Source organism: Lutra lutra, chromosome 4, assembly GCF_902655055.1.
Source record: "Lutra lutra chromosome 4, mLutLut1.2, whole genome shotgun sequence".
NCBI lineage: Eukaryota > Metazoa > Chordata > Mammalia > Carnivora > Mustelidae > Lutra > Lutra lutra.
Genome location: NC_062281.1, coordinates 90,642,838 through 90,649,448, shown reverse-complemented (window position 1 = coordinate 90,649,448; position 6,611 = coordinate 90,642,838).

The following is a 6,611-nucleotide window of genomic DNA, read 5'->3' as shown; positions in this document are numbered from 1 at the left end:
GAATGTTTATATACTGAGTTGGACAAAGAATAGTAAATTGTGAAGATATGACTAGGCGAAGGGCTTGGGCTGGAGCAGTTATATGAGTGAAGTAACTAGAAAGATAGGGGTTAGATTAACAAGGTTGGTTTGTATAGATTTATCTTGGCCTTGGCCTCATGCCCTTGGTGATGAGAATTTCTCTTTCTTTCTGATATAGGGAGGATATTTTTCACATGGGAATTTTATCTCCTGCTTTTAAGAAAAGAAAGGAGAATCAGAATGTCCTCCTCACAGCTGCTATTTTTCAAGTGCTTTTAACTCAAAATAGTCAGTATGCTAAACCAGCATTCTTTGGGTGCTGTGTTCTGAACTCCTTCAATACAATCAGTAACTACTGATTTAACTAACTATATCACTGACTATATTTTGAGGATGAGAGTGGAGAAATGGGTGGTGTTGATGCAAGACATCCAAAACATCGATTACCATAATAGTAAGTAGATACCATTAAAAAGAGCAATACTAGAAACCTGAAGGTAAATACTAAAAGAAACAGCTAAAAGTATTTAAAAGTATTACTGATTTTAAAAATAATTGGTTAAGGGATGCCTGGGTGGCTTAGTCAGTTAAGCATCTGTCTTTGGCTTAGGTCATGATCCCAGGGTCCTGGGATCTAGTCCTGTATCAGGCTCCTTGCTCAGCTTTTTCCTCTGCCTGCCGCTCCCCCTGCTTGTGTGTGAGCTCTCTCTCTCTCTCTCTCTCTCTCTCTTTCTTTCTCTGTGACATAAACTCTTTAAAAAAAATAGTTGGTTAAGAGAATGGGATGTTAAGCTTTTACAGATACTCACTATAAAACAAACAGTTCAGTTATGCATAGTGTTAATCATAGTACCATTCTGAATGTGCCTCTGAATTGTTGATAACAGCTACGAGGTACTTACTGTAGAGAATATAACATTTTTGCTGTCTAGAAATCGGCAAATTCTTGGTTATATAACACTGCCCAAATACACATATATATATACTGTGGATCAGTGTTTGTACAATTTATCATTTGCTCTTTGAAATTGTTGAGGAGGAAAATCTTTTCCTGTATCTTTTCAGATTTTGTACTTGGGGGCCTGCAATTTAAATGAAGGACAGACAAATTAGCAAGAGGGAAAAACAAATTTAAGTATGTATATATGCACAGGAGTTCACAAAGAAATGTGACTCAAGGATGTGGTTAGATTTTGGAGTTTATATGCCATCTTAATAGGGGATGGCAGAGGAGCAGAGGGAAAGTTATGAGAGAACATATGACTTATAGGAAAAATGAATGGGCCATTAGGAGAATAGGTGGGATATGTGATAGTTTTATGACAATGTCTCTTTAGGTGATTTCTTATCCAGGTGCTGACTTGTGCTGACTTCTTGTCTTTGTAAAACTCTTTGGGAGGGGATTCAGGACAATTGAATTCTTTTGGGAAGCTTTGCTTTCAAGAAAAAGGAATGGAAAAAAGCCTCTTCATATAGTCATTGATTTGCAAATTTCTTCACTTCAAAATAATCCTTATGATACTGGGGCATAGTCTGGACCCCTTCAAATTAATGATTAAAAAAAAGTAATATACATGCATATTTAAGTTACCTGTATATGCATAATAAATTCTAGAAAGATACTCATAACTCATAATAGTGGTTACTTCTGAAGACGAAAGATCTAAGCCTTTAGGGGAAAGGAGACGGATAGAAATTTTTCAGTGTTTTATATAGTCAATCTTCATTATTCACAGCCTTCATAGAAGTGAATCTGCTCAGTAACTAAAATTAATTTGTAAACTCCAAATTAAAAAGCAATTCAAGGAAACCACAACAAAGTAAATCCATGGAATGGAGCTCTTCTACTGGACTACATGGAATCCCCCAATATCATGAGGACACACTAGAATTCTGGGCTAATAAGTCAACACATATTTGAAAGAAAATGCCAGTAGGTAACTATTAGAGCAGTCATTTATGTGAGCCAGCTTGTAGTTCTGTCAGCCCAATTATAAAAAGTGACATATTTACAAGTTGCCAATCTGTCAAATAAATGGAGACCAAAAAAAAAAAAAAGCAATGCAATATAGCACTTTAAAATTCATTTGCAGACATGTGCAGAGTGGCAAAAAAAAATTTGCATCTCTCTACATACATATTCCCAGCCAAAATTGAACAAGATGATGTTCAGCCTTCTTGTTTCAGCTCTCCTATTGTAAACAAGTGTCCTTTTCGTGGACTGTTTAGTACCATGTTTTTGCATTTTTTTTAGGTTTTTGCATGGCTGTGCCTTTACTTTCCACTATAAAAAATAGGTTTCTTTTTTTTTCTTCAAGATTTTATTTATTTATTTGACAGACAGCATAAGCAGGCGGAGCAACAGAGGGAGAGGGAGAAGTACGCTCTCCACTGCAGGGACCCCAACATGGAGCTCGATCCCAGGATCCTGTGATCATGACATAAGCCCAAAGATCATCACCTGAGCCAAAAGGAGATGCTTAACCAACTGAGTTACCCAGGCACCCCGCCTCTTTTTTTTTTTTTTTTAATTTACTGTCTAAAATGGATAGTGCTTAAGTGCTATCTTTGACTTCCTTCTTTTCCTATGAAGCATGTCATAAGGCCCTCATGTGAGAGGTGCTCTCCTTGTACCTAAAGGAAAGAAACAATCCTTATCTCCATAGACAAAGTGGTGCCAAGAGAAATCCAAATAAACAGGCCTTAGTAAGATTCCTGCTGCTTGGTACCTTTAGCTTATACCCTTCTGTCCTATCACATTTTTCCAGAAAAATTTTTTTTGAATATTTTATTTATTTATTTGCCAGAGAGAGAGAGAAAAAATAAGCAGGGGGAGCAGCAGGCAGAGGGCTAAGCAGGCTCCCTGCCGAACAAGCAGTCTGATGTGGGACTTGATCCCAGGACCCTTCAATCATGACCTGAGCCAAAGGCAGATGCTTAACTGATTGAGCCACCCAGGCATCCCCAGGACTTTCCATTCTTCATCAAATGTAGTATAAAAACAGTTAAGTTTATTCCCTCTGGTCTTCATTTCCTTATGAAGGCTCCTGTGTCATATAAAACTTATATTAAATATGTATGCTTTTCTATTGTTAATCTACCCTTTGTCAGTCCAATTTACATGGCTCCAGTGACAGAATCTAGGAGGGTAGTAGGAAAAATATTTTTTTCCCTCCCCTGCAATCCTTTTTAATTTTTGAGCCATGTGAATATATTAGCTGTACTAAAAAAAAATTAAACAAGTAAATAATCTCAAGAACTGATAGCTATCTGAATATTATAAAATTTTAGCTTACTGTTTTATTAAGGCAATCTCATTATCTTTATCTCTTTTATTAAGGCAATCTCATTAATTATCTTTATCTCAATGAAGTAGAAAAGAAGCAGAGCAAAATCCAGATCATACTTTGATTTGGATTTTGCTCTGCTTTAGGCCTAGGAGGGGTGGGAAAGAGAGGGAAGCAGGAAAAGAAAGTTTTGAATAATAGTTTCCTTTAAATTTTAATAGACATTTTAAAAGTTTCTACAAGTGTTAGATTTCTATTACTATGAAAGAACTATTAGGACATAGTTTTACTTCTAACTCTTACAATGTGCTGGTCATTCATTCGCATTTATCCATCACTCATGTATTTTCTCCTTTCAATAAATAGTGACAGACTACTTTCAGGCAGGCACTGTTCTATGTTCTAAGTACAAAGTGGTAAGTAAACAAGAGTCATGTTTTCTGCCCTAGTTCAACCGATGATCTAATGAAGAAGAGAGATGTTATACAAATAAGTATATAAATAACATATATAGTTATAATTTGATATAAGATTTGAAAGAAAAGTACTGGATTCAATGATAGTCAAAGGAAAAGAAACAATTTACATGAGAAGGTGGTTCATGGAAGGCCTCTGTAAGGAAATGACATTTTAGTTACAACCACAATGATGAGTGGAAATTATTGGAAGAGTGTAGCTGGAAAACTAGGTCCTAATATAAGAAGTGCTTAAAAAACTGGAGGAAGGCCAGTATGGATTAGCGCATAGCAAATGAGGAAAACTGACTCCAGATAAAATAGGAGAGCCGGGATATGCAGAATTTAATAGTCAATGTTAAGGAATTTGTGTTTTACTTTAGGTGTAATGAGAGCTGTTGAATGCTTACAATTGGGAAAGATATTATCAAATTTATATTTGTGAATGAACACTTCGGGGTCTTGGTTGGAGAACAAATTAAAGGTTGGGTAGGGGGGCAGGCATCAACAAAGATACACTGATTCATCTTGAGTCATTTTCTTTTTTTCCTTAAATATTTATTTATTTATTTGAGAGAGAGTGTGAGGGTAGGGGAGGGATGGAGGGAGAGACTCTTTCTTTTTTTTAATAAACATACAATATATTTTTATCCCCAGGGGTACAGGTCTGTGAATCGCCAGGTTTACACACTTCACAGCACTCACCATAGCACATACCCTCCCCAATGTCCATAATCCCACCCCCCCTCCCAACTCCCCTCCCCCCAACAACCCTCAGTTTGTTTTGTGAGATTAAGAGTCACTTATGGTTTGTCTCCCTCCCAATTCCATCTTGTTTCATTTACTCTTCTCCTACCCCCTTAACCCCCCATGTTGCATCTCCTCTCCCTCATATCAGGGAGATCATATGATAGTTGTCTTTCTCCAATTGACTTATTTCGCTAAGCATGATACCCTCTAGTTCCATCCACGTCGTCGCAAATGGCAAGATTTCATTTCTTTTGATGGCTGCATAGTATTCCATTGTGTATATATACCACATCTTCTTTATCCATTCGTCTGTTGATGGACATCTAGGTTCTTTCCATAGTTTGGCTATTGTAGACATTGCTGCTATAAATATTCGGGTGCACGTGCCCCTTCGGATCACTACGTTTGTATCTTTAGGGTAAATACCCAGCAGTGCAATTGCTGGGTCATAGGGTAGTTCTATTTTCAACATTTTGAGGAACCTCCATGCTGTTTTCCAGAGTGGTTGCACCAGCTTGCATTCCCACCAACAGTGTAGGAGGGTTCCCCTTTCTCCGCATCCTCGCCAACATCTGTCATTTCCTGACTTGTTAATTTTAGCCATTCTGACTGGTGTGAGGTGATATCTCATTGTGGTTTTGATTTGTATTTCCCTGATGCCAAGTGATGTGGAGCACTTTTTCATGTGTCTGTTGGCCATCTGGATGTCTTCTTTGCAGAAATGTCTGTTCATGTCCTCTGCCCATTTCTTGATTGGATTATTTGTTCTTTGGGTGTTGAGTTCTTTATAGATTTTGGACACTAGCCCTTTATCTGATGTCATTTGCAAATATCTTCTCCCATTCTGTAAGTTGTCTTTTGGTTTTGTTAACTGTTTCCTTTGCTGTGCAAAAGCTTTTGATCTTGATAAAATCCCAATAGTTCATTTTTGCCCTTGCTTCCCTTGCTTTTGGCGATGTTCCTAGGAAGATGTTGCTGCGGCTGAGGTCGAAGAGGTTGCTGCCTGTGTTCTCCTCAAGGATTTTGATGGATTCCTTTCTCACATTGAGGTCCTTCATCCATTTTGAGTCTATTTGGAGGGAGAGACTCTTAAGCAGACTCTGTGCTGAGTGCCTGAGGCAGGCAATCTCATGACCCTGTGATAACAACCTAGAGATGACCACCTGAGCCAAAACGAAGTAGGACACCTAACCAGCTGTGCCATCCAAGTGCCCCAGAGTAGTTATGTCCTTTAAGGATTGCTTTCATTTTTAAAGATGGATGTATCTCTCTGGTAACTCAGAGTTGATCACCATCAAGATTCTCATCTAAGAACAGTAAGAAAAGAATAATTTTTTTCAAGGAAATAGTTTCTGCCTTCATATTTTTCTTATATGTTCATAGTGGCATTGTCCAGTGGACTCCTAGTTCTGCAGTGTTTAAATCCTTGTTTACCTTTATTATGCAGTTAAAAGATATGTCAACTCGGGGCACCTGGGTGGCTCAGTGGGTTAAGCCTCTGCCTTCGGCTCAGGTCATGATCCCAGGGTCCTGGGATCGAGCCCTGTGTCAGGCTCTCTGCTCAGCGGGGAGCCTGCTTCTCCCCTCTCTCTCTGCCTGCCTCTCTGCCTACTTGTGATCTCTCTCTCCATCAAATAAATAAATAAAATCTTAAAAAAAAAAGATTTGTCAACTTTTACTCTATAATGACTCCCAAATTTGCTTGTTTCTTTTTCTTTTTTCACAGCTGCTTAAATTGTCCAAGGTTTTATATCACCTCACATATGTACTTTCTATAGTACTTTCTAGCTAGTATCCTTTTTATTTTCTTCAAACCATCCCTGTATAGAGGTTCCAGAATAAGTTTATTCTTTTCTTTTTTGCTTTAAACTTTTTTTTAAAAAGCTGTTTATTTCTATAAGTTTGAAATTATTTATTGCTAAAAATTTCCCTTTGTGTTGGAAATAGAATAAAGATCTTTGTTAAATATTTCCCTACTCTATTTATTTCAAGGATTCTTCCCCTAGGATCCAGAGTCCATGGATAGAATTCAGATAATTTGTATGGGGAAAAAATTATAGCTTTATTTTCATTAACCTCTAACTGAAAGTTATCATTT